The following is a 15,199-nucleotide window of genomic DNA, read 5'->3' on the forward strand; positions in this document are numbered from 1 at the left end:
TGTTTTTTTCTAAAATTAATTTTCAAATGTATTCATAATTTAGCACCCTGTCTGGAGACATGGAGTGGGGTCAGAGATGATTTTTATTGAGTTTTGTTTTGTAGAAAGTCTTTCTTTAAAGTGAATTTCGTTTTCTATAAATCGTTTTTTAATTTTGGAGTTAGGGTTAGGTTTTATCTAATTGTCTGCATATTTAAAGTCCCAGTGAACCGGAAGTTGCAACTGACTTTATTTCAGTGCTGTGACGTATTTCCAAGTGAAACGGAATATTGAATAGAGGGCAGGGTTTTACTTTAGCGCTCCTCCTCTCCGTCTCGCGCTCATAGCAGACTAACGGATGGAGGGGAGTGGTTAAGGGTATTCAAACCCAAGCCGTCACACAGTCGTCATCAGAAAGGGAACGCCATTCAAGACGGAAGTTCCTTTTCAGATTTTGATTAAAGATTACAGCAGCAAACAATATTGCCGATAGTGGAACCTCGGATTCAGGAGGAACAGTGTGCTTTTCGTCCCGGTCGTGGAACACTGGACCAGCTCTATACCCTTTCCAGGGTGCTGGGGGGTTCGTGGGAGTTTGCCCAACCAATCCACTTGTGTTTTGTGGATTTGGAGAAGGCATTCGACTGTGTCCCTCGCGGCATCCTGTGGAGGGTGCTCTGGGAGTATGGGGTCCGGGGTCCTTTGCTAAGGGCTGTTCGGTCCCTGTACGACTGGAGCAAGAGCTTGGTCCGCATTGCCGGCAGTAAGTCAGACCTGTTTCCGGTGCATGTGGGACTCCGGCAGGGCTGCCCTTTGTCACCGGTTCTGTTCATAATTTTTGTGGACAGAATTTCTAGGCGCAGCCAAGGGCCGGAGAGTGTCCAGTTTGTGGACCATACGATTTCATTGCTGCTTTTTGCGGATGATGTTGTCATGTTGGCCTCCTCAGACCAGGACCTTCAGCATGCACTGGGACGGTTTGCAGCCGAGTGTGAAGCGGCTGGGATGAGAATCAGCACCTCCAAATCCGAGGCCATGGTCCTCAGTCGGAAAAGGGTGGCTTGCCCACTTCAGGTTGGTGGAGAGTTCCTGCCTCAAGTGGAGGAGTTCAGGTATCTCGGGGTTCTTGTTCACGAGTGAGGGAAGGATGGAACGGGAGATTGACAGATGGATCGGTGCAGGTTCTGCTTCCAAACAATATTTTTCTGTGTATTAACTTGCACGGATTAGTTGTTCACCCTAACACCTGTAATGTGGGCTAACAAATTAAATAAGATCGAATTTGATTTCATGAGGACTTTAATAAATAAGAAGCAAACCAAGATCGTCGGGAATGGATTGACGTGTGTAACTGGCCTGTTTCCTCTGCCTTTGAGTACGGCTGAAACTACAGCGTCTTTCTGTTTTTAATACATGTCTTGAATATATGTCTTAATTACAGTAGGCCTATATATAGTTATGATATTTGTGGCTGCACCGGGGTCCGTCATTACTAGGTTAAAGTTACGCCACTGAGGCTAATCATGAGCGGCCCATGGCACCTGCTACCCATGGTTGTTAAGAAGAACTGTAGCTTACATCAATAAATTACAACACTTTCGTGCTATGGGCACTGCCACTGATACAGGCAGCGGAAGAGCCTATTTTACACTCAGCTTCTGCTTTTCAAACAAGTGTGACAAAGGCATGGGCTAAATAATCCTCTAATGTGGATACAGACATATATAGCCTACACACATCACTATACAACACATGCCCTTATTAGGAGAAAATACATGTCGTTTAAACAAGAAAAATATGTCGTTTTAAGACATATCTCATTATTACGACATAATTGAGTGAAAAAAAATAATATGTATGTGGCAGCAATGCGTCACCATAATAAACAAACATATACAGACCATGTGTGTTTACTGTTAGTAGATGGAGGGATGCTTGAGGCCTGAGATGGAGGGATGTTTGAGGCCTGAGATGGAGGATGTTTGAGGCCTGAGATGGAGGGATGTTTGAGGCTTGAGATGGAGGGATGTTTGAGGCCTGAGATGGAGGGATGTTTGAGATACCTGTCCAAAGAGAGAGTAGTATGAAGCTGCAGACTCTGAGCCTGCTGCAGCTACAGTCCCACATTCTCAGACCCCTCGTTTTTTCGAGACAGCGCCCCCTATCAAATTGGATCAGGTTAACATCTTTGCAATGTGAAGGACTTGTGTGTTTACTGTTAGTAGTAGTATGAGTGTTTTTGTATAAATTGATGTGTATGTTAATGATAATGCAATGGAGAGAGAGTTTGTGAATGAGACGCTAATGCGCACTTCTGCTTTGTTTGTTCAGCTCTTACTGTGATTTTTTTTTTTTGAGTGAAAAACGATGTAATAAACTTCATAAACCATCAGTAAAGTTTGGCCATCAATCGGAGAGGGTCCGCTACATTCTGTGTCCAAAAACATCTCGGGATCAGGTTTTCACACTGACAGCTGTCATTGTAAGACTGTTAGCAACTCTGTTTGTTTGTCCGAGTTAGCAACAGTAAATAAGGGGGCGGGGCTTACAGATAGGTAAATTGTTTTGTAACTATGTTTGACTGCATTGTCCCTGTTAAATAAATAAATAAATAAAAAATGCTAAGTGTTCTGGAGTGATATGATAATTCTGTGAGATGAACCGAATCTGGACTCAAAGATCAAGGACTGACGCCTGAGATGGAGGGATGTTTGAGGCCTGAGATGGAGAGATGTTTGAGGCCTGAGATGGAGGGATGTTTGAGGCCTGAGATGGAGGGATGTTTGAGGCCTGAGATGGAGAGATGTTTGAGGCCTGAGATGGAGGGATGTTTGAGGCCTGAGATGGAGGGATGTTTGAGGCCTGAGAGGCCTGAGATGGAGGGATGTTTGAGGCCTGAGAGGCCTGAGATGGAGGGATGTTTGAGGCCTGAGAGGACTGAGATGGAGGGATGTTTGAGGCCTGAGAGGCCTGAGATGGAGGGATGTTTGAGGCCTGAGATGGAGGGATGTTTGAGGCCTGAGATGGAGAGATGTTTGAGGCCTGAGATGGAGGGATGTTTGAGGCCTGAGAGGCCTGAGATGGAGGGATGTTTGAGGCCTGAGATGGAGAGATGTTTGAGGCCTGAGATGGAGGGATGTTTGAGGCCTGAGATGGAGAGATGTTTGAGGCCTGAGATGGAGAGATGTTTGAGGCCTGAGATGGAGGGATGTTTGAGGCCTGAGATGGAGGGATGTTTGAGACCTGAGATGGAGAGATGTTTGAGGCCTGAGATGGAGGGATGTTTGAGGCCTGAGATGGAGAGATGTTTGAGGCCTGAGATGGAGGGATGTTTGAGGCCTGAGATGGAGGGATGTTTGAGGCCTGAGATGGAGAGATGTTTGAGGCCTGAGATGGAGGGATGTTTGAGGCCTGAGAGGCCTGAGATGGAGGGATGTTTGAGGCCTGAGATGGAGATATGTTTGAGGCCTGAGATGGAGGGATGTTTGAGGCCTGAGATGGAGAGATGTTTGAGGCCTGAGATGGAGAGATGTTTGAGGCCTGAGATGGAGGGATGTTTGAGGCCTGAGATGGAGGGATGTTTGAGGCCTGAGATGGAGAGATGTTTGAGGCCTGAGATGGAGGGATGTTTGAGGCCTGAGATGGAGAGATGTTTGAGGCCTGAGATGGAGGGATGTTTGAGGCCTGAGATGGAGAGATGTTTGAGGCCTGAGATGGAGAGATGTTTGAGGCCTGAGATGGAGGGATGTTTGAGGCCTGAGATGGAGAGATGTTTGAGGCCTGAGATGGAGAGATGTTTGAGGCCTGAGATGGAGGGATGTTTGAGGCCTGAGATGGAGAGATGTTTGAGGCCTGAGATGGAGATATGTTTGAGGCCTGAGATGGAGGGATGTTTGAGGCCTGAGATGGAGGGATGTTTGAGGCCTGAGATGGAGGGATGTTTGAGGCCTGAGATGGAGGGATGTTTGAGGCCTGAGATGGAGGGATGTTTGAGGCATGAGATGGAGAGATGTTTGAGGCCTGAGATGGAGGGATGTTTGAGGCCTGAGATGGAGAGATGTTTGAGGCCTGAGATGGAGGGATGTTTGAGGCCTGAGATGGAGGGATGTTTGAGGCCTGAGATGGAGGGATGTTTGAGGCCTGAGATGGAGGGATGTTTGAGGCATGAGATGGAGAGATGTTTGAGGCCTGAGATGGAGGGATGTTTGAGGCCTGAGATGGAGGGATGTTTGAGGCCTGAGATGGAGGGATGTTTGAGGCCTGAGATGGAGGGATGTTTGAGATACCTGTCCAAAGAGAGAGTAGTATGAAGCTGCAGACTCTGAGCCTGCTGCAGCTACAGTCCCACATTCTCAGACCCCTCGTTTTTTCGAGACAGCGCCCCCTATCAAATTGGATCAGGTTAACATCTTTGCAATGTGAAGGACTTAGGCCGAAACGTGAGTATCATCAATTTTATTTAGCACATTTATTTTTTAATCAAACCACTTTAAAACTCATCGATACACCAACATGAATAGCTCATTTTAGGGATGCACCGATCCACATTTTTTCACTTCCGATCCGATCCCGATACCTGAATTTGGATATCGGCCGATACCGATACTATTCCGATACCAGAGCTGTGTTTGCTTTAATATTATTATTATCATTATTATTGTTGATTTTATATGATGCTGACATAAACTCCACTCAACAGGCAACTATGATATGGACATAATAGTGACCCAAATTATCACGGTTATCAATTTATATTTGAAAATCAACAAACAAAAAATAAATCAAGCAGCTCTAAGCACTTTTTTTAAGATAGATTCTGTGGGATTTCCTTCCTTATAATGGCCGTCGTCAATGGCAACGCATAATGCATAAATCTCTAATATTATATCTGTAAATATATTCTCAAGCAATATTCTCATCAGTGTTCTATCAGCTATGACACATTTAAATCTAGCATATTTTGTGTAAGAGCCCATACAGTATTCTAGTGAAATAAAGCATATATTTTCATATGATTTGACAGTTTATTTGATTAAATATCAAAAATCCAAAAGGTGTGCATCATACCTAACACCTAGATGCAGGGCCGGCCCTGACCAATTTGCTGCCCTAGGCAAGATTTTACTTGGTGCCTTTGTATCAAGGTTTAGCACTACATTTTATCAGTCTTAAGTTGTTGAAACACTCGCACTGTTTTATTTTTGTAATGCATTGATGTTTTATTTTTATTGTTGTTGTTTTATATGATGTCCAGTCCATTCTACCCCGTCATTATGTTCATGATATTTTTATAATTTTTTTATTTTTTAAAGGCTGATGATAGTAAAACTGTAAAAAAATTGCACCTATGCCACATTACAGCCTAAAAACAAAGAGCAAGAGTGCATCTAACATTCATGCACAAACTATTCATTGAGAACTAGCAAAAGTTTTTGTTTTCCAGTAGATGGCAGCAATCTTCCACTAAACTATGAGCATTCATGCTTTCAAATATCTTTACTCATTTCGGCAAATACATTTTAAAATTTCTATACACCCCCTTAAAACTGCACAACTGCAGAGTAAAAACATTAGGCTATTAAAAAAGTGATATTACATGCGTTTAATATTTTTATATTATTTATTTTTTACAAAATCACACTGGCTGTGGCCTCTGAAGAACCCAGAACAGCTGCTTGCATAAAGTTTAAAAATAACTGGAATTAATTAGCAAACATTAGTATTTTACTACTATGCAATTAAATAAACTGTTCATTAATTTGCCTACATCACTTTACTTCTGTCTTTACACTGCAAAAAATGCTCTTCTTATTTAGAATCTTTTTCTTGTTTCCAGTCCAAATATCTAAAAACTCTTAAATCAAGGTGCATTTACTAGATAAGTAAAATGACATAAGACATTTTTCTTGTTTACTTGAAAATAAAATCAAAATGAAGTGAGTTTTTGCTTAAAACAAGCAAAATTATCTGCCAATGGGGTGAGAAAAATAATCTTATTTCTGTTTGGGACAGAAACAAGATTTCAAACAGAAACAAGATTATTTTTCTCACTCCATTGGCAGATAATTTTGCTTGTCTTAAGCAAAAACTCACTTCATTTTGATTTTATTTTCAAGAAAACAAGAAAAATATCTTCTGTCATTTTACTTATCTAGTAAATGCACCTTGATTTAAGAATTTTTAGTTCCCTTTCAAGGGAACTCGCGCTGCGTCAAGCGCTGCGGGAACGCCTCTGCGTTTGCGTCATGAAGCACTCGTAAAATCAGTCCAATGGCGTGACAGGACGTCATAGGCGGGTGACGTCAGCGACCAGGAAACTATAAAGCACCCCTGAACCAAACAGTGTCAGCTTCTGTGTCTTCACAAGGGCTCCATGTGAAATCGTTTGTCCTATATATCAAAGTGTGTGTGTGTCTCTCTAAAGCAAATATAATGGCGAATCAACAACAGTTCAGACAGTGTGTTTCTCCCTGCCCCCGTTACATCTCGAGGGAGCTGACTGTGAGCACTGTGAAAAGCTCCCCATGAGAACTCTCCGATCCCGCCGAGCGCTCTTTGAGGAGGGCGCTTCGGCTCGCGTTCCCCAGGGTGCAGGTCCCGCTGCTGCTGAGGCACAGCGAAGGCTTATGTCCTGGGGATCGCAGAGGGATCTAGCGGAGGGGTTAGAGACGGGTGATCCCCTATCTCTGCCTTTACCCGCTAGATCTGACGCTTCAGCTGCCGAGTTAGAAGCACGCGCTGCGGTTTCTTCTGCTCGCGCTGAAGCGCAGGCTCAGCATCATTCCAGCTCTGAGGAGTTGGATGTGGTGAGCCTGGATTATTTAGATGAGGTTTCGCCGCCTCATTCACACGCTAATGAGGAGCTGTTGGAGGTTGTGACTCGCGCTGTTGCCAGGCTGCAAATAGACTGGCCAGCCGAGACGCAGGTGGTTCGTCAGCCGAGTAAATTAGACGAACGCTTCCTGCCGTCTACTTCGCAACCTCCAAAGCGGGGCTTGCCGTTTTTTCCTGATCTCCACACCGAGGTGTCGAGATCATGGATTAAAGCGGCATCATTTCGTCCATTTAACCCTACAACTGCTGCATATTCCAACATTGTGGGGTTGAAAAAGCATGGTTATGCGGCGATGCCTCGGGTAGAAGAGACGCTCGCGAGCTATCTCTCTCCCGGGTCTGCATCATCGCTAAAAGCCCCGCAGCTGCCCACTAAGCCGGTTAGAACAACGTCGGCTTTAGTGGGTAGGGCATACTCGGCAACAGGTCAGGCGGCCGCCTGTTTACACACTATGGCGGTGCTTCAAGCATACCAGGCTGACCTGCTGAAAGACATTGATGACGAATGTGTAGAAGTGGGGAGAGAAACGATCGCGGAGATCAGGAGAGCTGCAGATTTGTCTCTTCGGGCTACCAAGGAGACGGCCAAATCCATCGGCCGTTCTATGGCAGCCCTGGTAGCCACGGAGAGACATTTGTGGCTGAATTTATCAGACATCACAGAGAAAGATAAAACATTTCTGTTAGATTCTCCTATCTCCCCTGCTGGCCTTTTCGGCGACTCAGTTAATGCGGTCGTCGAGAGGTTCCAAGAGTCAAAAAAGCAGGCAGCGGCGTTTCAGAGGTTTCTCCCCAGAAAGTCTCATGTCTCTGGGGCTGCTGGGCGGGAGCAGCCCCAGCCGAGTACGTCCTCCTCATACAGAGCGCAACAAAAAGAGAGTGTTGCTACCCACGCTCCCCCACAGAGAGACTGGGGGCCGGGGCAGCGCTCTCAGCCGAGGTCTTCCCGAGGTAGAGCGGATCTGAGGACCGTCCTTATCTCTAGGAAGGCCTCGGCGAAGAAGTCCTGACGCCAAGGGTGTCAGGCTTCTGATGGCAGTCCCCTCCAAGGGGAAGCGGTGTGCCGAGGCACCCGTCTCCTCTCTGTGCCATCAGGGGGCCGTTCTGCCAACCCTGCCACCTCTGGTGCTTCAGGGCGCAGCGGTTCTCGGCGAGCGCATATCTCCACGTCCGCCCGGAAACGTAGCGGCGCGGGGATGCTCGCTCCCTCCAAGGAGGGCTCAAAGTGGGTCAGTTCGGTTGCTTCCTGCCGGCGTGCCGTTTCAGGACACCAAACTGCCCACACAACAAAATCCAGAGGCCAGCCTCGAGAGGTGTAACACGATTTTCTGGCAGCGTGGAAACTTCTGCCAAATATCTCAGAGTGGGTCCTGCGTACTATAGAAAAAGGGTACAGAATACAATTCGGGTCACACCCACCCAAGTTCAACGGGGTACTACCCACAGTAGTAAACTCCGAGCAGGCTCTGGTAATGGAACAAGAGGTACAGACTCTTCTGCGGAAAGAGGCTATAGAAAGGGTCCCTCCCCACAGCAGAGAGTCAGGGTTTTACAGCCGGTACTTCATAGTTCCGAAGAAGGATGGAGGACTGCGTCCTATTCTGGATCTGCGCCAGTTAAATCGGGCAGTAAAAAAGCTAAGATTCAAAATGCTTACGCTAAAACAGATCGTGTGTCAGTTCAGGTCCAGGGACTGGTGTGTCACAATAGACCTGAAAGACGCATACTTCCATGTCTCCATCCTTCCTCAACACAGGAAGTTCCTCAGGTTTGCTTTCGGGGGCGAGGCATTCCAATATCGGGTTCTTCCATTTGGCCTAGCACTATCACCCCGCACCTTCACAAAATGCGTGGATGCAGCTTTGGCTCCGCTGAGACTCCAGGGCATTCGCGTGCTGAACTACATCGACGACTGGCTAATCTTAGCAGAGTCGGAACAGCTAGCGGCTCAGCATCGAGATGCTGTGCTCACTCATATGAAGGCGTTGGGGTTGAGGTTAAACGCAAAGAAAAGTGTGCTATCTCCACAACTGAGTACTACTTTTCTCGGCGTAGTTTGGGACACGAGCACCATGAGGGGGCGCCTGGCGCCCGCCAGGGTGAAATCGATCCTAGACTCAGTAACCAAGATGAAGCTAGGCCAGTCAGTCACTGTAAGGCAGTTCCAGAGACTGCTGGGTTTGATGGCAGCAGCGTGATACCTTTTGGCCTGCTGTACATGAGACCCTTACAGTGGTGGCTCAAGACCAAGGGATTCTCCCCGAGGGGAAATCTGTTTCGCATGATCAAGGTCACGCGGCGATGCCTACGTGCCTTAGTCATGTGGAAAGATCCTTGGTTCTTGTCCCAGGGTCCAGTGCTGGGGGCTCCTTGTCGTCGCTTAACGCTAACGACGGATGCATCTCTCACCGGCTGGGGGGCGACCATGAGTGGTCGCTCAGCTCAAGGTTTGTGGAGCGACCATCAGCTCTCCTGGCATATAAACCAGTTGGAGCTGATGGCCGTGTTCCTGCGCTCAGGCACTTTCTCCCAGACCTGAGGGGCCATCATGTGTTGGTTCGCTCGGACAACACATCGGTGGTCTCCTATATAAATCGCCAGGGGGGGCTACGCTCGCGCCGGCTTTGGAAGTTGGCTCATCGAGTCTTAGTTTGGGCCCAGGGCAAACTGTTATCGCTACGAGCAGTATACATTCCGGGGTATCTGAACACGACGGCAGACTCCCTGTCGAGGCAGGGAGTGGTGCCAGGGAATTGGAGACTCCACCCCGAGGTGGTGGAGCTCCTATGGAACCGCTTCGGTCAGGCGGATTTGTTTGCGTCTCAAGAGACAACGCACTGTCCCCTATTTTATTCCCTCACACATCCAGCCCCTCTGGGGTTGGATGCCATGGTGCAGACGTGGCCGAGGCTGCGTCTGTACGCCTTTCCCCCTCTGGCGTTGCTACCAGGAGTGCTGGAGAGAGTACGCCGGGACGGGGTTCGTCTGTTGCTAATAGCCCCGTTCTGGCCGGGCCGAGTATGGCTTTCGGGCATTGTGTCCCTTCTAGAGGGTTCCCCGTGGTAGATTCCCATCAGGAGGGACCTTCTCTCCCAGGTGTCGGGGTCGATTCTGCACCCGAGGCCGGAGTTATGGAAACTGTGGGCCTGGCCCCTGAGGGGGATCAGTTCACAGACTCAGGTCTCTCTGCCGAGGTAGTGGAGACCATGTTGCACTCCAGAGCTCCTTCTACGAGGAGGCTGTATGCCCTTAAATGGAGAGTCTTTGTTGCATGGTGTTCCACCCATTCTCTAAATCCAGTTAACTGCCAAGTCAACTCAGTGCTGGATTTCCTACAAGAGAAGTTCTCTTCGGGTTTATCCCCTTCCACCTTGAAGGTTTACGTGTCGGCAATATCTGCCTATCACGTTCATCTGGATAGTGCATCGGTGGGGAGACACCCATGGGTTACTCGCTTCCTTCGTGGTACTCTGAGGCTAAGGCCTGCGGCACGCTCGAGGGTGCCGACCTGGGATCTGGCCGTGGTGCTAGAAGGTCTAGCATTGGCCCCCTTTGAGCCGATCGAGGAGGTGCCAGAGAAATTTCTAACACTAAAAACTGTATTTCTCTTGGCTATTTCTTCTCTGAAGAGAGTAGGGGATTTGCAAGCATTGTCTGTTGCCCCTTCCTGTCTTGAGTTTGCGCCAGGTATGGTGAAAGTATTCTTGTTTCCAAAAGAAGGATATGTCCCCAAAGTTCCCACGAACGTGGCAGGTCCTATCATGCTGCAGGCCTTCTCTCCGCCTCCCTTTCAGAATTCAGACCAGGAGAAATTAAATCTGCTCTGCCCAGTGAGGGCACTAGATGCTTATGTCCACAGAGCTGCCCTGTGGCGAAAATCTGAGCAACTGTTCGTCTGTTTCGGGTCTCCAAATAAAGGGAAACCCGCATCTAAGCAAACGCTAAGCAAGTGGATAGTCGAGGCTATTTCACTCGCATATGAGTCGGCCGCCCAACCTTCACCACTAAAGGTCCGAGCCCACTCTACTTGGAGTATGGCGGCCTCTTTGGCTCTTCTGTCAGGAGTCTCCCTGCAGGAGGTATGTGATGCGGCAGGGTGGTCCTCTCCGCACACTTTTGTGAGGTTTTACAACCTAGATGTAGCCTCTACTCCAGGTTCGCGCTACGACTTCACATGTACGGGCACTTGAGAATTATGGCGGCGTGGGTATTGAGTTCCCGCAGCGCTTGACGCAGCGCGAGTTCCCTTGAAAGGGAACGTCTCAGGTTACGCATGTAACCATGGTTCCCTGAGAGGGAACGAGACGCTGCGTCGCTTTGCCATACTCCCGGCATGCCCGTGACCGACTTGTTCGACTTTTTCAGAAGCTGACACTGTTTGGTTCAGGCAGTCCTTCCAGAAAAATGCGGCTTTTTTTTGTGATTGTTGCGGGCAAAAATCCTTGATTATGCGGCACGTTTTCTTAAAAAATGCGATGAATTTATGCAATTTTATGCGATTAAATTGCGGGAACTTGCAAAAACTGCGGTTTGATGAGAAAGTGAAAAAAAGCACTATATTACAGAAAGTGCTGGAATATTTAAGTTCTCATCTTGTTTTATTGAAGACCTTAATAATGGCTCAAATTTACAAAATATTTAGTCAATCAAGTTCTGTAGCTTTACAAAAGGAATATGCTACAACTTCTGAAAAAATTAATAAATAACTTCCTGTTTTACAGATGTCGCTATACAAAACAGACATTTGAGTGCTTCCAATGCACAAAGTGCAATCTCTTAAAGGGTTAGTTCACCTAAAAATGAAAATTCTGTCATTAATGACTTCCCTTTATGTTGTTGGACACAAATGAAGATATTTTAGTTGAATTCTGATGGCTCAGAAAGGCCTCCATTGGCACAATATACACTCTCAAGACCCATAAAAGGTAGCCTACTAAAGACGTCGTTACAAAGTCCATCTCACTACAGTGGTTCTACAATAACTTTATGAAGCGACGATAATAGTTATTGTGTGCAAAAAAAACTAAATAACGACTTATATAGTGATGATTTCAAAACACAGCATCATGATGCTATGAATCATCGAGTCGATTCATGAATCGGATCGCGTGTCAAACTGCTGAAATACATGACTTTGGCGATCCAACCCGCTGAATCGACTCATTGATTCAAAACGCTTCAAACCGCTGAATCAACTCATTGATTCATAATGCTTCAAACCGCTGAATCGACTCATTGATTCATAACGCTTCAAAGCTGTGTTTTGAAATCAGTCAGCACACAGTGAAACTGCTTTGCTCTTTTGCTGTTATTTTTGTTGGCCAATGGGAGTTTGTGCTTCATCATGGTTTCACCGGTATCTATGGTTTCTCCACGGGGTTTGAAGCTTTTCGATGACGTTCACGTCGGGTAATCACGTCACTTCAAAACGTTCCCATGGCAATAGGCGGAAATGGCGGCTCTTGTGTGAAGTAAACAAAATTTTCTCAACTTTCTGCTAATATATATGACTTTTTTTGCAACGAAAATGCGGGGATTATGAAATCATGATAGCCCCGCATATTTTGCACGCGGAAATAGGCAATTTATGCGGCGAAAGTGCGGCGTATTTGGAAAAAATGCAGCCCCCGCATGAATATGCGGACTTTGGCTGATTATGCGTTAAATCACGCGATCGCATAATCGCGTTTTTCTGGAGGGACTGTTCAGGGGTGCTTTATAGTTTCCTGGTCGCTGACGTCACCCGCCTATGACGTCCTGTCACGCCATTGGACTGATTTTACGAGTGCTTCATGACGCAAACGCAGAGGCGTTCCCGCAGCGCTTGACGCAGCGTCTCGTTCCCTCTCAGGGAACCATGGTTACATGCGTAACCTGAGACGATATTTAGACAAGAAACAAGACACAAATACTAAGTAAGAAGAGCAGTGTATCCCTTATCTTCCATGCATCAGAGGCTTCTGTCTTTTTTGACACAATTCGGCCATCCGTCATAAATATTCAGGCAACTTTCACTGTGTCTACACCTGGCGCGAGTGGCCAAGCACCTTAAAAAATGAAAGCAATCCTGTCTGCGGCGAGAGGCGACGCGACACAACAAATTGATTGCACGTTATATTTCTGACGCACTTCAAGTAGCTCGGCGGGGGGAGATTGATGAGGCGGACCGGGAAGAGGCGGGGGACTTATTTACGTTTTTTTTTTTAAAATTGGTAATATTTCAAATTAATATTAATAAAATAGTATCGGTAATACATTTTGGCGCCCCTATGGATGAGTGGCGCCCCTAGCAGTTGCCTATTCCGCCTATGCCACGGGCCGGCCCTGCCTAGATGAACACTTTACAGTCAGTTTTATGACTAAGCCGTTCTCTTCAAATGCCATTTAAGTTAGAAACATATAGCCTACCAATGTTGTATGTAACTTTAGAGAAGGTCCCTAGATTCGCGAACGTCAAGCCAACCTAATGCCAGTCATATCAGATGCGCTGTGGTTCTGCGGTGTTTTGTTTGAAACTTCAGCGAGTGAGAGCGGCGCACGCTCTGAACAAAACTACGCTAATCTGAACGCCTCTGATTATTATATTCATAAACTCAATATAAACACGTGTGATTGGTTATAATGCGCAACGTGTATAACAGATGGCTTTTGAGAAGACCATAATAAGTTCAAAGTGGCTAGTGTGAGTGTTACACAGCCGAAAAACACACGCAGATGGCGATTGTCAATGTCAAGCCCTGATTATTATCTCTTAAATGTCACCCTAGTCTTGTCTGAACTTGTCTGCTTTTTTAAATGTTTGATTGCGTTCGTTGTGTTGTACGACGCGAGGGAGCTTCCACCTCTCTGAATTACGGTGCAAACATTGTCTTGCTCTGCGGTGTTTCCAGTGTGAAGTATTTCCACACAGCTGACATGTTGGCTAGCCACAATGCTGCTCAATGCTATCCTGCTGCAAACTGCGGAATGGGTTTCCTGCGCGGGGCGTGTCTCATAACTCTGTGTCTCATTGAGCCGCGCCTCCGTTCAGGCGGGAATCATTTTTGGAAAGCGCAGCCGTGGCTCATGGGTATCGGATTTCTCCGCAGGTTGGATCGAGAAAATCCGATACGTGAATTAAGCTGGTATCGGTCCCGATACCGATACTGGATCGGATCGGCCCCATCCCTAGCTCACTTAATATTTGTAAAGATAGTTTTTTCCCAAAAATATTTTTAATAGCTTAGCTAGCCTTTAACCTTGGACTTTTTGTAGACAAGCCATTGTAAAATCCGATTAAAATTAATTAAATACATTGAGTGTGTTAATATTAAAGACTGCCATCGTTATTTATTTAATCAGATTTACAGTTTGACCTTTTTTTTGATTACCTTTTATCTTAAAACTAGGCGTTCCTCTTATTTGAGTTTAGCTTTGCATTGCATTAAAAAAAAACAGGTTTTGTAATGTTAGCATGGTATGTTAATTAGACCATTAGCATAGGTTGAACTGAAAGAAACATTGGAATTTGAATTTAAAAAACATTGAGGCAATATAATGTCACAATGTTAATATTAATAAATAAGATAGTTGAATCTGTAATTGTATCTCTTCCATCAGTAATTTGTGTGAGAAACTCAGTAACTGAAAATGGAAGTTTCTGTAGCAGGTTTCCTTACCAAAACTGAGGCAATGTCTCAAGATACAAAAACAAGTCAAGATGGTGGTTGTCATGATCGTGGCTGATAAGGACAAAAACATTGAAATGCCCTTATAAAAAATTAACCATGGATACTACACTGACCATAGACCATGGTATTCGTAGTAAACCTGTGGTTATACAAATGATAATCAATCCGCCTGAAAAACATGGCTACTACACTTACTATAATAAAACCATTGTTCATTTTCAAACTGCACCAACATCAGTTAGTAGAGATAAAATCTGATTCTCACATTGTGTATACTGTAAAACAGATTTTTTCCCATCCTGTATTTACAGTAATGTCACTATTTTGGTCTTGTGCCAATTAAAATGACCCAAACTCTGAAGAGCTCCCAACACATTAATAACAAAAGATAGGTTACACTTAATTTTTTGTTACAGTGTAATTATGCATTTAAGTAGGCTACTGTGTAATAATAATGAACTACATGTATTTACTATAGGGTTAGTTGCATGTAATTATGCATAGTAATTATTACATGTAATATGTGTAACAAGGACACTGTAAAATAAAGTATAACCAAAAGATTGAATAAATCCTTCTCTAACACTAGATGATCTCATTGTTCACTTAAACTGAACGCAAACAAAGATTTCACTATGAAACATATCCCATCAGATCTCATGAGCAGAAGAACAGATGAAGCTTCTCTCCTCCTTCAAACTAACGCGTCACCAGAA

The sequence above is a fragment of the Gobio gobio genome (assembly GCF_949357685.1).
Source record: "Gobio gobio genome assembly, chromosome: 2".
Taxonomy (NCBI): Eukaryota; Metazoa; Chordata; class Actinopteri; order Cypriniformes; family Gobionidae; genus Gobio; species Gobio gobio.